The sequence below is a fragment of the Leptonotus elevatus genome, chromosome 6 (assembly GCF_054856555.1).
Source record: "Leptonotus elevatus isolate MCC_2025b chromosome 6, RoL_Lele_1.0, whole genome shotgun sequence".
Taxonomy (NCBI): Eukaryota; Metazoa; Chordata; class Actinopteri; order Syngnathiformes; family Syngnathidae; genus Leptonotus; species Leptonotus elevatus.
The window spans coordinates 8,252,439-8,271,967 of record NC_141244.1 but is presented as its reverse complement, the minus strand read 5'-3'; the positions used below and the strand labels follow the sequence as shown (position 1 = coordinate 8,271,967).

The window sequence follows — 19,529 nt, the reverse complement described above, 5'->3', positions numbered from 1 at the left end:
CATATGTTAATCTTGCAGGAAGTGAACAATAAGTCACAGTACACTGTCACCTTTTTCTATAGTATTTTACAGAAAATCGTTCATGTTATCAAAGATAATAGATAGCAGTTAAGTTAACTATTAAAAAAAAAGATTTATGTCAAGGAAATGTTCAATACTTATTGTGCTCCATCTGCTGGAGACAGTGAGTAGTGAAGGCCTCATTGCCCTTCTAAGTTTTTTGTTTTGTTTTAATTACAGGGGACCCGGAAAAATACGACTCAAATCTGCCATGACCTCCATGCAAACAACTCCACTGCACATCCTTCACACATACGCCAGGCCTGACATGTTTATGAGAGTGGATCTGTGTGTATGTCTAATTCTATGAAATACAATTGTACTAAGCACTTTTACAATCAATACTTTTCACAGATCCAAAGGTGATGGCTATTATGTTGTAGCAAGATTCCAACAAATTGACTACAGGGTTTAATGGGTTTCATTCTGACTCTTCCCACCCATTGGAAAAAAAAATCCCTTGAATAATTGCTTTAACAGTTTGAAGTCATGGGCATCTTTATAATAGAAGACATTTGTAATAACACAATTCAACTCAATATTTCACATTTATCACAAAACAATGTAAATTTACTCTATGCATCTGCTACCTCGTGTGATTTAATCCAGGGCCTATTATCACAAGTAACTGGTATCTATGGGAGAGTTTTTACCTCTCAGTCAATCAGGTTTACAACACAATATAATATCGCCAATGGTTGACTCTGATAACATCAACAAAAAGCTCTTACTGTTGTGAGAGACCATCTAACCGCGTAAGTAGGTCCATGGGACATCCAGGAAAGACGAAAAAAATAAACCACACACAACATACGTACACATATGTCAATATATCAATGTAGCTAAAAGCCTTGAGCTCCAATATCAAAGCATCGTTTCTTTGAAGAGAGTGCTGCACATGAATCATTTAACCACATAGTGCATGCAGCATTACTATTTATATCTCCAAGGGACTTACTTTTTTTTGGCATGTTTAACTTACCCCGGATATTACTACACCCATGTACCCTGTTTCATAGAAACCAGCCTTGAAAAGTGGACAAATCAATTAACATTCACAATATTACACTTTGATTGATCAAACATGGATGGGCAATATTGACATTTGAAACAATCCTACTGATGTGATAAGTTGCGTTCATTTGCAGTGACAAGACTTCATCTGACCTTATTTTCTGACCTTACAAGGGGCCCCGCTGGTACACTTGGCACTGGGACAGTGTAATCAGATGGGTGTCACCCTGGCTCAGCGCCACCCCATGGGACCTTGCTGCGTGATATGCTGTGTTGCTACACAGCCGCGCAGAGTGCTCTTCAAATCATCCATAACATCCAAGAATGGGGTCGGGATTTAAGATGTATGTTACAGTACTTTCTGGCTATCAATTGCAGCTATAAGCCTTTTCAGAGGTGTGTGTCCTCCATTCTCTAATTAAGTTGACCAAATTGGGGGTAAAAAATGAGCAAATGACTCTCTTCTTTTGAGAAAGGACTTTGACGCCAGTTCGAAAGGGCATCTATTACGGATGGTCCTTATTTTATGAAAATTTGTATTTTTAATGGAACTTTGTCCTAAACCGGTGACCCACTTTATTAGGTTATGAGTCATTGAATTCAGGCAAATAAATATTCATATGGATGAAGGAGTTGATAAAACGTCGGATAAAATGTATTGAAAATGTATTGATGTTAGGAAAATAAAGTTGGAATGTTACTAGAAAAAGCTTCAATAAAGAATTAACTACAGCAGTGGTTTGTCCTTTTTGGGGAGAGGGAGCAGTGTCAAAATATTACAACAATAAAATTGTCACTTTAATGAGTGATGTCAGATCTCCCGCACAAATGCAAACACTGTAATAAGTAGTTACTGTCTTTCCACAAAACTGTCATATATCAATTAAAGGGGAAGTTAAAGGGGAAGTCAACCCCCAAATGTTCTTGACAGTAAAATCTTGTATGTACCTCCTCTAGTCTAAACACGGCAATCTGATTAATGTTGCATTTGTGGAAAATTAATAAAGCAGCAAATCAGACATCTCAGGGTGTGGCCATCTTGCCACTGGCTGTTGACTGAAAATGACATCACAGTTTCCCATGGCTCAGGTAACGACCAATCATGCCTCACCTGTATTCTAATGCTGCATTCGAGGATGGTCGGAAGTCGGATATATCCGAGTTGGTTTTTCCCAGTTCCGACCTGAAAGTGTTTGAGGCGAAAATAAACAACCAAAATGGCGGATAGTGATAATTTTTTATTTATTTTGGTCCTCAAAACTCATTCTGACCTCCAGAAAACTTTCCTTCTCGCAATTTTGCTTCATTTATTGCTTTTGTCTTATTTCATAAGCATTCCATACAGTTTAGTAGTTCACCGTATAATTTCATGCAGGGAGATAGCGGCATACTGTCGCGTATGTCGTGTTACGTGGAGTTATGTCGAATATTTATGAATGAAGAAAGCTATCTATAGTTTATACTCGAGTAAATTGTGTTTAACCATTCACGGTCTGTGTTTCCAAAGGGGTCGACATTGTAGAGTGACGTCAATTGTAGTCTGTCGGTGAAGTCGGGGTATACTTTTATTTTTCCGACTTCGCAAGTGGAATTTCCGAGTTCAAGGGGGCGTTCCCGTACACACTTCCAGGTTTGAACTTGAAAAAGTCCGACTTCCGCCCATCCTCGAAAGCAGCATAGGTTTGATCATGTGGTGCTCGCAGGCAGAGCCATGATTGGTTGTTACCTGAGCCCTGGGCAACTGTGATGTCATTTTCAGTCAACAGCGAGTGGCAAAATGGCCGCCCCCTGAGGTGGATAAAAACAGGTGGATTTTGCTTCATAACTCGTACTCCACAAACACAATATTATTCAGGGTCTTTAGACGAGTGGGATAATGTAAAGAAAATGTTTAGGTTGACTTCCACTTTAAGTATGATAATTAAATTATTACTCTCAATTTTATTTGACACGTAATGATGACTCATGTAGTATTATAAGTTAGTTTTTAGTGCGGCACTTTCAATGAGAAATTATTTTGAATGACTTCAAGGTGTTGAGAGCTTGCTGTACAAATATCCACATTGAACATCCCTAAAGTGTCACAGCTACCAGCAATAGCCTTGAGAGGGTCTTGTTTGTGATGCTTTGTCATCAACTCGGAGTGTGCAGCAGCACCGGGGACTGAGTGTTAATCTTAGCAGTTCCCCATTGAAAGCAAGATGGGCTGCAATTTGATCCTGAGAAAAGCAACATCTTGATTACAGAACAATAATCATAGCCGCCAAAAGAGATTTTAGTTTCTACTCGCAGCAAACTGATTAAAGAGCATGCTTATATAAGTTGTGAACACATATCACATGTTTTTAGCCTTTTAAAGTTCATTAGATGAGAACTTTAATTGTTGTATTTGAGGAAAAGAGATGATTGTGTTTTCTCTGAAGTGAGACATCTCATGTGGTATTTCCTGGAGCGTCCCTTTAACTGACATACTGACTAACATGAAGTGCTCTGCTCACAAGCGTTCTGCTCTATTATCCTGCAGCCTGTACAAGAGGCTTTAAGAAGACGACGACCAATGAAGAAAAACATTTAGGTGGCACAGGAAGCAGGCTAAAGCATCCGGACAATGGCAGCAATCAAAGGTGTGTTGTCAGAGGATATCACCCTCTCGTCTACTGTTTTCAGGGACTTGAAGCTCCGCTTCTCAAAAGCTGTCGCATCTGAGCATGTTTTTCCACTTTAACAGCAGGACACAAATATTCATGAATTAATAAAATAATCAAATGCCGTGTGCTGCAAGTGACAATGATTCACCACATCATCCGGGGGAATTATTATTCAACACGGTGGTTATATAAGTGTAACTGGTGTCATTAAAATAACAGACGGAAATGTTTGTCAATTTGACCAATTTTGCATGACGTCTCCAAATATCAGACAAAAAAAAGATGCACACCAAATTCTCTATCTGACAGGTGGAGGTGATTGGACAAAAAATATTTACCATTGTATCAGATGATAGATAAATGGATGGATGGATGCTAAATGTTCAACCAGGATATATGCAAACATGTTCTTTAAATAAAGAGGATCTCATTCTCAATACTTGAACACTCTCTTCCATTAAACCGAGTCGTTAAACCTTTTAAAAAGTGTTTTCATTAATATTCCAAGTTCCATCCCGAAATAGCCTGTTTCCAGCCTGTGTGGTTAATTTTCCATGTCACTTTTTCAGGGCCATGCAGTTACAATGGAGCCCTTCCTTAGAACCTCTTCCAACCTGGTTCTAGAAAGTAGGCCAAGGAGGGCCGAGACATCACTTTCATCTGATTGGCCAACAGGTTTAGGCGTTTATGCAGCAACAAACTTCACTACATTTCCTGGTTATAAGCGAGCACACGGCAAAAAGGACTGTAGAAATGTTAAGAAAAAAATATAGTAAAATAAGAAAATTATTACCTCATATAAGCAAAATTATCTGCCAACAGAACAAGTAATTTTTACTTAAATTTACCTGTAAGATTTGGAAAAATAAGAAAATAATACTAGGCCCACATCAAACACTGGTCTTGAAAAGAGTATTTTCAGACTAAAAACAAGTAATGTTGATTTTTTTTCAAGCTGTAATAAATAGAACTATTTTCTTAAAAGACATGAAAACTTAGTATGAGTGTCAAGCAGGGATGTAATAGGTCCCAGTTTCTTTGTCATGACCCAGCCAGGAATTGAACCCACAACCTTCACATCTGAGGGTAGGCACTCTACCACTAGACCACTGAGCTAGTACTGAAAGAAGGAAAAATTAGCTTAGTAAATATAACGAAATGAACCATATTGCACACACTTGTATTTCCCCCCAATTTATCTTATTACTAGATTATGCAAAATCTTAAAATAAGAAAATTTATGAAACCCCAGTTCAGGGCCTTTGATGTTGGTTAGCTGTCATCTTAAAATGTGGGACATGCTTGTTTTAAGCCTCACAGTACTTACAACTGGCTGTTAACACTCAATGCCAAGACTGCTTAATCAAATAAGATAATTAAGTAAACAAGTGACTTACCACATAAACAATTTCAATCTACACTTGTAGCCCTTACTATCGCAAAAAAACCCAATCCTTGTTAACTGGAAAAATAAACAAACTCTGAATATCGACCAATAAATCACATTTTAATGGAAAAAATATCTGCCTCAAATAAAAACCAAATATCAAAATTTATAGAAACATGGTCTACATATATAGAATATTTTAACCTAATTCTGTTTACTTAATTCTGCCTGTTAGCGAGAGCCACCGCATCGCGATAACTTACATTGATGTTTCTGTATTTGGCAATTTGTAACTAATGGTTGTGTTTTTATAGTCAGGAACCCAGCTGCTGCCAACAGGATCGAGCAGATTCACCTCCAATGAGCACTAAGGGTTAATATTCGGATTCACTGCATGCCAGTGGGTTAATTCTATAGGTGCTGCCCCCCCCTGGCTGGGCATGGGCGGGTCTGCCCCTCTGTTGGCTGCTGGGTGGCGGCTGCGTCTTGGCCGTTCCCTGGGTCTCTTGGGGGGGTGCTGCGTTGCGGGGCTCTCCCTGGTGTCCGGGGCGGCGCCGCTCCGGCGCGGTCCGTCGCTCTGGGCCCGGCGACACGGTTCGGGGACTGTGGGCCGCCCCGTGGTTCCCTCTCCCCTCCCCCTTCCTCCCCCTTGCTGCCTCTCCCTCGTCACCTCTCCCCGCCCGTCCTCCGCCTCCCTGTCCCTTCTCCCTCGTCACCCTTCCTCCTCCTCTCCCCCTCTCTCTGCGGCCCTGCCGCTGCCCCTTGCCCTTCTTGTCGTCTCCTTCCCCCCTCCCCTGTCCGCCTTCCTTCCCCTCCCCTGGGCCGGGGGCTCCATCCGTGGCCCGGGTCTCGGCGCTCCGGGGGGTTGGTTGGGTTTGGTGTTGTGCCCGCCCCGCTCCGGTGGACCTCCTGGCATCTCGGGCGGGCCCCAGTATCCGGGGGGACGAGCCCTATCGCCCCACCGGGCTGGTCCCATATGCCCGCCGGGGTCCCGGAGGGGTGGGTGGGGTTTTTTTTGGGCGGGTGCGCCTCCTGCCCCCGCCCGGTTGGGGGGGGGGGGGCTGGTCGCTCCGTGGCCTGGGGGGCCCTGAGGTGTTGCGCTTGCTCTGTCCTGGCAGGGGTCGACGGCTCCCCTCTTTGGTGGAGATTTTCATGCATGCCAGATCCACCACACCAGCATCTATCGAAACTCAGACACAATCTGCTTCTTCTCAGGTCATTGAATGGGTGGAGGCTGGTGTCTGTGGATCTCACTCCGCTTCGTCTGTCCTTCCTTTCTTTCCTCAGTCTCTCCTTTGGTCTCTTGAGGTCTCCCTGATTTGTTGGAATTTAGATGTTTCTGGGGTTGGTGAAGAACTCTGGTTGGTGGCCCGGTGGGTGGTGTCTGGTCGGTGCTGGATTTCACTTTCCTTTCTTTTCTTTGGTCCTTCCTCGGGTCTCCTGACGGCGGTGTTCGGTTTAGGTGAACGGTATGGGCTTTTTTAAATAGGTTTTTGGTGAACTAACGAATACACACACACTCACACGCACGCACGCACGCACATACACATACTCACCTACATACAAAAAAAATAAATAAATAAAAATAAATAAATAAATAAATAAATAAAAAAAAGAGCAATGATGACGACATTACCGAATGAACAATACTGAGCTCTTAAAAAAAAGAAAGAAAAAAAAAGAAGAGATAATTAAGTAATAAGTATCTTTGATAAGCACAATGATCTTGCCTTCATTTTAAGTAAAAAATAACTTTAATTTAGGTTCAATTTAAGAAATTATATCTTCCTTAAGATTTTAGTTTTTGCTGTGCAAGACAGAACTATCTGCTGTCGATTCATAACAATATAATATATACAGTGAAGGCAATTTGCAATTTTAGTGTTTATACACGTTCCTCTTTAGGTTCCGTGACATAATGCACAAGTTGGCCGGCGTGGATTAGTAGTAGAGTGGTTGTCTCCCAACCCGGAGGTTGTGGGTTCAATCCCCAGCCCCTCTGACCATGCTGAAGTGTCCTTGAGCAAGCTACTGAACCCCTAATTGCTTCTCATGCTGCACCATCAGTAGGTGAAGGTAAAGTTAGCTTGAAGCCCTTTGAGTGCCTTAAGAGGTATAAAAGTAACAATAAAGACAAATATGGCGACGGATATATTGGAAGACGGCACTCGCTCTCATTCACACATTCAAAATGGACCCGGTGATGTGTGCGCCGCTCAAGAGAAGCTGTAGCTCGCTTTCATTTCTGCACTTGTGCCCTACCACCACTGGAACACTGACAGGACAAATTTTAGAAGATAAGTAATTTGTCACGTTGTTATTATTTGATTACATTTTTTTAATCGAGGCTGACGAGGTTTGTAGGAATTTTTTTTACTGCCTGATATCATTTTTTCTTTTAATTTCTCATCCTGAATTCATGTTGTAAAAATGTGCAATTCATTATACAGTACCTTTACAATGGAAATGACATGGTTTGCCAATACCACTTTTAGAGGACATAGTTCATGGCTCAGTGGTAGAGTGGTCGTTTCCCAACTCATAGGTTGTGGGTTTGATCCCATGCCATTGTGACCACGTCGAAGTATTTTAAGGAAGATTCTGAACCCCCATTTGCTCCTGATGCTGCGTCATCTGCAGTAGGCGAATGAGTAGTCGAATGTAAAGTGCTTTGAGGGCCTTGCAAAGTGGAAACGCGCTAAATAAATGAAGTATCATTTACCAAAATTTTGCCTAATACTTGTATTTGTTTATATAAACAAAAAGCTCAAAAATGAAATTTACCAGCACATCACAACTAATATGCAGTTTATTCTGTTCAATGATGCGTCAGTGACTGAAAAGTCAGCCAATGACAATACAGTCAGACCATGTCAGAAGGCATGACTGGAAGAAAAACTCAAGTCACAGCGTGCCGACGGAGCAAATGGAATTGCAGAGGATTCTATAATGCCAGCAGTGGACACACTTTAAAGGTCACAAAAAGTGGACATTTATGGAGAAAAAGATCAGCACCCCAAGGTTAAAAAAATGTGTTGTCATATTACTGTGACTGTAATGGGTATAATGTTGCCAACATGAGGCCTTAGATTACTGCATTACGATAAAACGATATACGATAAATAAATACATAAATGCAGTAATTGCTCTGTGCGTGGGTGCAATATTTTTGACACCATAACATACAGGTAGAAAGAGCAAATAAAGACTCAGTAAGCCTTCAGAGTAAGAAAAAACATTTCCCACTGCTAAGCAATACGTGTGCAAACCAGCCTCTTGCATAATGTTCTCAAGTTAAGAAGCAACAGAGAACAAGAAAGTGATGGCTGATGAGTTGTGCCATCAGGTCTGACGATGACCTGCTCCTGCAACAATTCAATCCCCTGTTGTTGCCCACGTTTCCCTCTTAGGATTGGTCTGCAGAGCGGCTGTTGGTGATCGATGACTGGTGGCGTCCGAGCAAGCTATCTTTCACCACCACTTCCACGGCCCCCGCTCATGGTCTTTTATCCTCTGTGCTTGTCTGCGCTGTCTGAGGCCACCTCGACGAATGATGACCACCGTCTTTGGAGGAAGAACACATCTATAGGCAGACCGCCCATCCCCACCTTCAATCTTTCTTTCTTTCCTCTGCTCTCTTTATGTGCACATTTCATTTAGCAAATATGGTGTTTAGGAATGAAGCTGAATATGCATACAGAAGCAATTTCATTCCAAGTATAATGGAATAGTATAATTCCGGTGGCCATGAACTGTATGTGAGAGGTGCGGGTGGATACACGCATCAGCCACTGGCCATAGCTCTTGTCATACAGGCAGTTTATTGAAATAATAAAGCACAGTCTTACACTTCGGGCTTGACAATAACTCTGACAAAAGAGACAGAAAGAGTCGCCATGTGGCCAAGGCAAAGTCACAAAACAAATGGTCCATTATGTCAGCACCCACTTTGTTATCTGCATTGAACTCTTGGGGCAGAGTTAATTGCTTTCTTTTACACCACAGACAACGTCATATATTTCATCATTAGCCTAAAAAGCCTCCCATGAATCACTAAGCTACAAGAAGAGCACAAAAGTACAATGACTGCACAACTTAAGCCTCTTCACCCTGCGTTCCCCCCCAAAGGCAATCCAATCCAAGTGCACAGTGGGATCAGAGGAAATTATAGCCAAACAGACAGGTGGCAAGAGATTCTGCACTCTCTTTGTCTGGTGTAAAACTGTCCTCACTCTGGACACTCCACATCCATCACCTGATATCGTCGGCTCCACAAGTACACTAAATTGGATAATGAATCTCACCCCCCAGGAGAGCCAGTAAATGGATAATTTGTTGGTGAAATTATTATCCAGGGACATTTTGCATCATCCAAGGTGTTACCGGGTAATGCACTTAAATGGATGCATCCATTTTGCAGGGTGGGCCGATCATCAAGAATTATTACGCTATTAAACGTAAATGGACTATTTTAAAGAAAAATAAATAAATCTACAAATCAATAATAAATGTTTTATTTTTTTTGCAGATTAACCAAAAACAATAATACTAAAGCATAATAAAACAAGGGTCACCAACTGGGATGATGAGACACGAATGAAGATTTTGTTGTTTTTAATTATGGTGACACTATTTTATTAATGACTTTTAAGTAACATTTAGTGCATTGAAAGGCCGTAGGGAAAAATTTATTAAATGTATAAAAAGTCCATCTCCATCACTTAATTACAGATATTGTTCCAATGCGCCTCCCCAAATGGGTCTTGAAGGCAAAAACTAAAATCCCGTGAATTTCACAAATTTGTTTTGAAAAAAAAAGAACTATAATCAAGGGGGTTAGGAGGGCAGGCATTATACATGGAGGCCTATTAAGAAAATATTTTTGCAGCTTCCCAGACAACTGGTTTCACCTGATAGCCAGCCGTAACAGCAGGCAGCGCAGAACAAGAAGTGGAATAGCCCTTGTTGATGCCAGGCTACCTGAAAGAGCGCCTGTGAAACTATGCTATGGAAAATCTGGGTCTCCAATTGTCACCAGCGACATGGATCATGATGATGATATAATAAATCATCACGGGTGCCGCTGTATTTGACACGTTATCATATTGTAGTGTCGTCCAAGGATCACGGGAGACGCAAGTCAGTGAACTCCATTAATTGACAACAAAACACAGCTACTGTCTAAGTCATGAAGAGAACTAATGCACAGAGAGAAAAATAGTGTACAGTGCAACAAGATTCTGAAAAAAAAATCTTTTAAAAATGCTTTGTAAAACCTTAATCAGTTTCAGTTTTGTAGGGTTTGGGTTTTGTTTTATTTTTGTGGGTTTGTTGTGTTTGTCTTGTGTTCCTGTATTTCCCCTGTCTCGTTATGTCTGATTACGTCCATCTGTGTGTCTTTCCTCTTCCCAGTGTGTTTGACCAATCAGTGGCCTCACCCTATTTTGTTTCCCAGGTGTTTCTCAATAGTGTTGGTGTATTTAGTCTGTTGTCTTTGTCCAGTCGGTGTGGGATCATTATTTATGTCAGGTGTTGAAGGCAGAGCGATGTTTTGGAAGCCTTGCGTTTGTGTTTTGTCCCCAGTCAAGCCTTGTCACCCTTTATTTTTGTCCAGTCGTCCACGTCACTGTTAGTCATCTTTGTCTCAGTCCAGTAGTCCACGTCGTAGTTAAGTCTTCTTCGTCACGTCACTCTCGTCACGTCACCCTTGTCACTGTCCAGTCGCCCTCGTTTCCTTCAAGTCTCCTATTCTACAAAGTTGTCCACGTCTCCTTCCTACTTCCAAAGTTCCGCCAAGCTTCCCGCAGCCGAGGCAGATCCCGGCCGCAGTCGAGGCAGATCCCGGCCGCAGTCGAGGCAGCTCCTGGCCGGGTATTAGGTGGGGGGTATTAGCCTATACATGGGTGCATATTTATTTACAGGATTTTACAGTAATCTAAGTGACTAGGACAATTAAATGTATTAAAAATGTTAAATAAATATGAAAAAGTCTTCATATACAAAATTTGTTTGTGTGCCTATAGTATAAAGTAGGAACAAAAAAAATTGAAACAAGTAATGCGTAGTCTCAATGTATAAAGCTTGCTATTAAAAGGATACTTGACTCATTGAGCCATTTTTAGCAGTAACAATTACATTTTTGGTTCAGGATGAATTTGATGACTTAATTGTTTTTCTTGAACAATTAATAGATTTAAAAACAAATGTTCCCACTTGCTGTTGACTGATGACATCAACTGTGCGGAGGAAATGGGTAACGACCAATCATGGCTCACCTGTTTTCTGGCTTTGGTCAGCAAATTGAGCCATGATTGGTTGTTATGTCATCTACAGTTGACAGCAAGTGGAAAAATGTGTTTTTAAAGGTATTAATTGTACATGAAAAATAATGAAGTTATCAAATTAATTCTGGACAAAATAAAAAAATTTCACTACTGAAAATGGCTCAATGAGTTAAGTATCCATTTAAGCCCACAGACATCAATGAGGCTAAAATGCATAAGTTATTAATTTTTTTGTCTTGACCAGCTGGGAACTAACCTGGCAAAGGGGTGGATGCCACGAACTTCCGGGTTTCACACATTAGCGTAGTTTCCAACCACTGATTTGTGGAAACCAGGAAGTCGAAAGTTCCGCATCCTCCGTGGCATACCTCATAGCCAGATTGATATTGTGGTTCACTCAAGGGAGTTCTCCACAATATCAATCTGGGACTTCTCCACGGTGATTTGCTCGGGAAAGACGGGACATTCTGTACAATACTTCGCGCTGATTGGACCATGCAGCATTTTATGTGCGTTTGTTTTGACCAATCACGACCACGGATGAAAATGTCATCTTTGTTCTCGTCGAAGGGGGGCAGGAAAGCACGAACATCTTTACCAGCTAAAAATGTATGTAGCGCCACTCGCTATTCAACAAGGAAACGGTGAGTAGCAAGAACAAAATTAATTGCAGCGTCCATGTTGGGTTTGTTTCCCCCGGCGTTGATGCTTTCTGGTTTCGTTACAGCTGCATATCACGCCCTAAACACAATGTCGCTATTGGTCCGAACCATCGGTTGAAATCAACGGGCTTGGTACAAGATGTATTCTCGGGAATTTGTGAACTCACAAACACCGTGAGAATTTATCTTGAATGGGAACAGCGCTATTAATGAATGAAAACGTTGCCATTTGGCTCAAAATGACAAAAAAATTCTAAGCTGTCACCTTCTATGTACCTAACAAACTAACTACTCTGTTGGTGTTGATTCAGGTCCAGAGAGTAAAAACCCTGACACAGTTTGGCTTTAGCCCCTGGTGCTAGCTCATTAGCACCCCATCAGGTAAACCAGGGATGGTAAACTGCGGTCCTCGAGGGCCGGAGTCCTGCAGGTTTAAGAAGTTTCCCTACTCTAACTGCAGCGGATTCCAATTAACAGGATCGTTATCAGGCTTATGCTATTGAGCTGATCATGAATCAGCTGTGTTGAAGAAGGGAAATATCCAAGACCTCCAGGACTCCGGCCCTCTAGGACTGGATCTCGCCATTCCTGAGGTAAACGATCACCATGTAATCTAGCTAGAGCGCTAGCTTGATAGCACCTGGGGCTAAAGTCAAACCGTGGCAGGGTTTTCAATTTCTGGACCTGGATTTGCCATCTCTGGACATATTGTTCTTGTTTAAAAATACTAACATTTAACAGCATAAAAATTTGAAAGCAATTTAAATGAAGGCATATAATCGACATCTTACTAAAATGTCAATGGATAATCTTTTTAATTAAGCTCATTAATAGAACACAGTTTCTACATAACCATGATCTCAAAGAACATTTTTGTTTCTTTTGATTAGATAATGATGGAAAGATTACAAAAAACAAACAAACATGCGGAAGCACTGCTTTACGTAGCAGTCACATCGTCAAGGAGAACATCATCATATCATCCATGTTCGGTACGTTCCATGTGTCATAGATGGTCAGAAGATGTCAAGATATGCATAGGCCAATTAAATGTGGCATAATGGAGCCCACGGCCTGCGCACAGCTCGCCATCTCCATGTCTGCCTGATGCACAAGTCCCCAAATACGAACTGTCAAGAACTTGAGAGCAGCAGTCATGACCTTACATTCAGCATACATCAGTGTTGCATACCGTCTCTGCAACAATGCAATATAATAGAGACACACTGTACGAAAGTAACGACTACAAATAGCCACAACTTTCCAGTGTGAAATGCGTACTTTGCTCATTAGTGCCAGTTTTATTTCCACACTGCTGTACATGTATTCAGCTTTGTGCTTACAAATTCGGACAAGAGGGAATCATTCAAACCTGATGAATGTTTCTTTCGCCATTATGCTTCTTTGTCACAGTTTTCCAGCGCTTCGCCATCCAGTGAATGTCCAAAGCAATGACCCGTATGAGGAGACAGCGTAGCGCTCAGGCCGGCTAAATCCGGTCCTCCAACTACTCTTCCTCTTGGATAAACCAGTGAATAGCAAATATGGCCCTGAAGCATGTGCAATACACAGCTTTGAATATTCTAATAAAGGGAGCCTAGAAGAGAATGAGGAAAACAAGGCGCAACAGAAGGTGATTGTGGGTCATAATGTGTCTGAAACTTGACTAAAGCCCAGTTTAGTCACTTTAACCGCTGAAAATTTGTGTTTAACAAAGGAATAGCTGCACAAAAATATGTATTTACTTAAAGGGCGCTGTTCTTTTCATAATCTCTTTCTGAGGCTACAATGTCATTTCATTGGAAGTTCAGTTGAATAAATTTTAGTTTCAACAGCTTTGTAATACGATATCATATGTCCTTGGTGTCCAGAAGTGTTTATAGTATTAACTAAAGTGGTTATTTGAAGAAGGCAAAGAAAGCCTTCATCTGTATGACTGATGATTGTATACGAAAATTGTAATTCTAACAATACACGGACTGAAAAGGACCGTCTGTGCTCAACTGGATCGATGGACGTAAACCTGCTTCAGTTGGTGCTCAGTCCTTGTATTTTATTTTTAGGCTTTGCGTCATAAAGCACTTTCTGAAATTGCGAAAGGTCGGCAACTACTTATATGCAATGTTCGGGTTAAGGTCAGAATTCCGGTTTCTGAAACATTCGAGGTAACCCTCCCGTTGACACGGTCATTTGTGCTTGATTGGAATGCCCCGTTCTGAAGAGCGACGTGCAGACAAAGTCATTACGTAAATAGACGTCTTTTCAGCTTTTAACTTTCTACGGCCAATAAAAGACATAATCATGTTACTCACCTCACTAAATAAAGTAGTCGTTTTTCTCCTCGCCCCAGAAGTGTGGTTCATTGCTCCGTCGTGTGTGTGTGTCACAAACTTGTGGCATTTTCGCCATAGAGGCACAAAATAACATGACAATGCAGCAGAGAAATCGATGTATTCAAATGAGGCTCCTTTAGTGAGTGGGAAAGAGCTGCGCGTACAAGTTGTTACTACAAAGACCAAGATTCCTTGCAAATTCAAATAAGCGAAGAAGACAAAGAAGAAAATAGAGAACATGTGCACATGCGAAAAACAATGTGCCGTTCAAGGTATTCCGAATGCGTTTAACTCATTCACTTCCAGCTATTTTCACTGAAGCAACCCCTTCACTGTTTTACTGGATTTTCACAGATTTTACAAGGCCCACAGAATATTGTGTTCTATTGCTATAAAAACATGCATTTTGCAGCAATTGGCATAAGAATAAAATGTCATTATTAAAGCTACTGAACGTAGAATATTCCATTTTGAATCGCTACTGCCACCTGCTGATGAAAAATGTAACTTCACATACACATTATGTCACATCCGCAGACAGGGCGTGGGAAAATCTAACCCGAATCCAGTCTAAAAACTATTGGCCAGAGGCTTGCACGAGTACTCATTGTGAACACCTAAAGTGTTAATCTACTAATTAGAAGGCATTTCACTCATAAATGGTAAAAAAAAAAGCTTATTGTAAAGTTATTTTGTGGACAAAAGTTCCATATTGCAACTTTAATAAAGTGTCTTCATTATTCACAAACCTGTTTAAAACACTGGGAAAAAGAGCTTGTTGCAACATGGCCCCGGCTGATCTCTTATACTCTGCTGCCACCTGCTGGTCGTTTTTTTAAATAAATACCATTGCTTTAAGCCACCTCTTCAGGTCAGAAGCTGCATTAAAGTCTTCTGTATGTTCTAGCATTAAAATAAAAACATTAAAAAAATATATATAAATACGTTTTTGGAAGTGAAAGACAAAGTGTATATATATATATATATATATATATATATATATATATATATATATATAAAACGTATTTAGACTGTACGATTTTGGGTTTGAATGAGTTAATGAGCAAGAATTCAAGTTATGAAAGGAGTAATCCAGGGGTCTTATTCGGGTTTTTAAAAACCCGAATAAGAGAATGTTTACATGACCTTAGAAAATTTGAATATTGTCAATATTTGGGTTTTAAAAGGGTTATTGCCTGCATGTAAACGTAGTCTATAACGGGCCGATGTAACGACGGTTTTGCCCACCTGTGGTGAAATACTAACTGGACCCAGTGGAACCATATCCTTTCCCTTGAAGGGAGAAAGCAATGTATTTTATTTATCTATTAAATGTATTCTTTTTTTAAATGAACAATGCACTATTTGGCGCCAATTTCTTGAGGCACGTCACTGTCAGTAGTAGAGCAGAGGCAGGTATTTGAGGATATATGTTAAGTTATGTGCAGGCACAATGCTGGGATATGCATTATATTTCGGACAAAAGCTTTCAAGTCTTCCCCAGAGATTTTGTGAAGGCAATTTGAGACACTATTAAATAGAGTTCTGATTTAAAATTCCCATTTCCGAATGGTAATCGGATTAATACAGTTGCAGAGGTAGGACCTGTCATTATTACAATCTATTTTTAAATACGGTGCGGTTATGCATTAAGTAAAAAATGTGGAATAATGATTGCCTTGTTAGAGAAAAATGTATACAAGTAACCATTCATCCATCCATCGCTTCTCTACACATGTGCCTTAAATGCTGGCAAAAACCTCACGAAAAACCCATAAATTCATGAGAATACGGGAAACAAATATCAACAGTTATATGAAGTGGCAGATCTTGTTTTCTTTCCACTGCAAAATGAATCAATACAAGGGCTGGACCTGGCGTTTGATTGCGGGAAAATTGCTTACTCTTCATTTGAGGTATATGTAATCAATCCTAGGCAGAGGCTAGCGAGAGCCTTTTTCAAACTAAGTGGGGAAACTGTGAGATTACTAGCTGTGTGGAATTTATAAATCGAACCCATCAAAAAGAGGGCCACCAAGAGACCCCCAGCTCACATAATTATACCAGCAGACCAATATACGGTGTACAAATCTTTCTTTTACTGTAGCACTGCAGTAAATTTACTTCCAGGCTTCTTTCTTTCTTTACTTCTTTTTTTTTTTTGCACATCAGTAGAATGAATTTTGCTGTTGTTGACCAAGCTGTGGAAATAGCAACAAATCTAGGTGTCCTTGTGGGTACTTCCGGGATTTAGATAAACACTATGTTTGATGCATGACAATTTGTTTTGTTGAAGATAAAAATCAGCATTTAACCTTGAAACAGGTGACTGTGGAGCATTCTTACAGGCAGGCTGATATTGCTCCCTCCCTTTTGAAAGTATGAAGGTTACAAGAGCGGCTTAAAAGCCCAGAATTGATTTAAGGGCTACATGAATCATCTCCGGAGACATTTACAAATGACAAATGCCAGGCAAATATCTAAAGGACATTTGTGGCAGCACTGACATCATAGAGATGCTCGTGACATTGAGGAGGTCTGAGGATAAAAGTTCATTTTTATTCCACGTGTTTGTCTGGTGAGCTCAAATCTTGACCTGGCTGCTAAAGCAAAACATGCATTTGAATAATAACTGTAAATACTCGTTTGAGCAGTCGGTTTTGAAAGTTTATATTTAAACTGATGTTCACCAAAATTCTGCCTTTCCTCATATGTGCCTGTCCAGTTGATTGAGTACTGTTGGTTTTAGCCTTCTCTGAAGTGGAAAAATGATTAGTAAACCTATGAAGTGTTGTTAGAACCATCTCTAAATAGTCTGTTTATGTGCATTTACTTTTTTTCTCCAGAAAAAGGCACATTTTAAGAAGCTATTTCAGTGATTTTTGATGGGACAACATCAAAGGTGTTGAAAAAATTGTAAGGGAAGTGAAAACATACATTAGAAAAAAGAGGTGACATTTTCTGCATGTAACCAAGTACGGGTTCAAGCTGCTCTACTGCTGTCTGCGATTACTTAAGAATACCATTAACCTTTTAGAGAAAAGGTTTTCAAGTAGGCCAGCATGTTGCTGTGGAGTGTATGTTTACTCACCAGGTCCCAACATTAGATACATGGTCCCAATTAACTTGTTTGCACAACAGAAGGCACGCTCAGTTAATGTACTCAGCGTTTTCTTTTTAATACTTTATGTTAATGGCTTGAAAGTGTTTTCAAGCAAATATGTATTTCAAGTTTACAAACGGTGCACAAGGCACAAGTGGGCATTCTCAGCTGTGTTGTTCCTACAAATAGCAATTATGACTTTACTACTGCATTATCGTATTTGCAATAAATTGGTTGGACTATAGACAATCTTTACTCTTTTTTCCTAAGCATGGAGGCATATAGGACATACAGGGGAGAAAGAATAGAGCGTAGACCTAAAAGAGAACGTTGCAGGGTTGGAAGAAGCGTAAGTAAGAGAGGATAAGAGAATAGGCCCTTCATTGGATCACGTTGTGAAGCTAAGCTGTTTTGTGGGGCTACGTGACCAGCCTGTCGCACCAAGGCAAGAGAGCTCAGGCTTATCTCTGTGCACACAAGTAGTTCTGCTGGCAAAAAGCACTGTGGCATGGCTGAGGGTGCTGCTAACAGAGAACCACAGATAGCTCTCACTCCATTCCTCCCTTGTGCTCATTCAGTCAATAAGACGAAGCATGCCACACGTTGACACAGATCGACTGCATACTGTCGGGACAATTCAAACTTAAGCAGGATATCTACGTTGTCACATCATCACTACATCTGCATCCCACATGGTGATTAATAGGAGAATTAAATGGAATATTTTAATTTGCCATGTTACAATGTTAAACTCAAATACCCACAAAGCTTTGATTGCTTCCATTTCCAATTATTGGCAAATGTAGTTTCCGTATCACATTTGATTGTGGTTCTTTCTTTGATGTGAAAATAGTATGAAGATTGTGTAATAAGTACTAGGCACAGAAGTGAGATTATATTTGGTGGATTATTCAGGATTACTGTAAAACGTTCAATGGCATCACAATACATACCTCAACACATGAATCTATCCATTAACCAATCCCCCCCATCTCCCACCTGTTGAAAATATTAGTTGTTCCTCAGAACCATCAAAAGTATCCTTCATTGAAGAAGTATTTTGTTTTAAAAAGCAAAATTAATATAGACCCATTACAATACCACTCAAATGCTGATTGCTTGAAATGGATATGACACAACAATTGAATTGGAATTAAAAATGCAGTTTGCATGTGAATGGCAAGTCAAGACACATTTTCATTATAACCTTGTTTGCATTTTTGAGAGAGAAAAAAGGTCTTGATTTAGTATCTTTTTGAGGGAAAGGTGCTACTCTTGGACATAAATGTTGGTGTCGGTGGATGAGGAAGGATGCCCCATCAGTAAACACTTAAACTGAATAAAATAATTGTGCTGATCTGTGGAAATACATGTAAATACTGGCACAAAGTTAAAACATTTTTTTGGGGGGCTCGGCATAGATGCATTCGAATACAGTGATTATGCACATCAACAACATAAAAAAATTCCAATAACATTATTGATTGTCAAGTGCAACTAGATGTTAAAAAACTGTTTACTAAAACAATCTGCCACTAATGTACAAAAATGTCTCAACACAACACACATAGACTCCTTCGTGGAGTTCATTCAGTGTCTGTGTTCAGCCCAAGGACACTTTGGAACACGCGATTTGTAGCCTTCAGTCACTTCTTCCCTTCTCACCTTCTTCTTTGCTTTGTTAAACCTTTTCAAGAGAAGATAATGTCACCAAAAAGCCAAAGGACAAAGCAAAACGCATGCAGAGTAAGTCTAGAAAATGAGGGCGTGTTGGCAAGACGTCTAGCGACGGGTGCTGATGGCTACGTGCTATGTTAACAGCACACAGTTAAATGCCAAACGTGTGCACAACATTTGAGGCCTATTTCTCCTGAATTTGTTTGTCAGACTCCATATTATATTAGCTTTAAGGCATTTGACCTTTGATGTACCAGTATATGAAAGTTGCTGTCTATGAACAAAACAAACTGGGTAGGACTAGATACGTTTTTAAATTATTCCTACTCCCTTTTGAACATGCAAACTCTTTTCTTTCTTC

The 19,529-nt window shown here is 40.4% G+C and overlaps 1 protein-coding gene across 5 annotated transcripts in view; it reads right to left on the bottom strand.

The window, feature by feature from the left end:
- The window catches only part of oxr1a (oxidation resistance 1a), a 163,163-nt gene that overhangs the window by 53,981 nt on the left and 89,653 nt on the right, over positions 1-19,529 (bottom strand). The gene's annotated exons all lie outside the window — the stretch shown is intronic.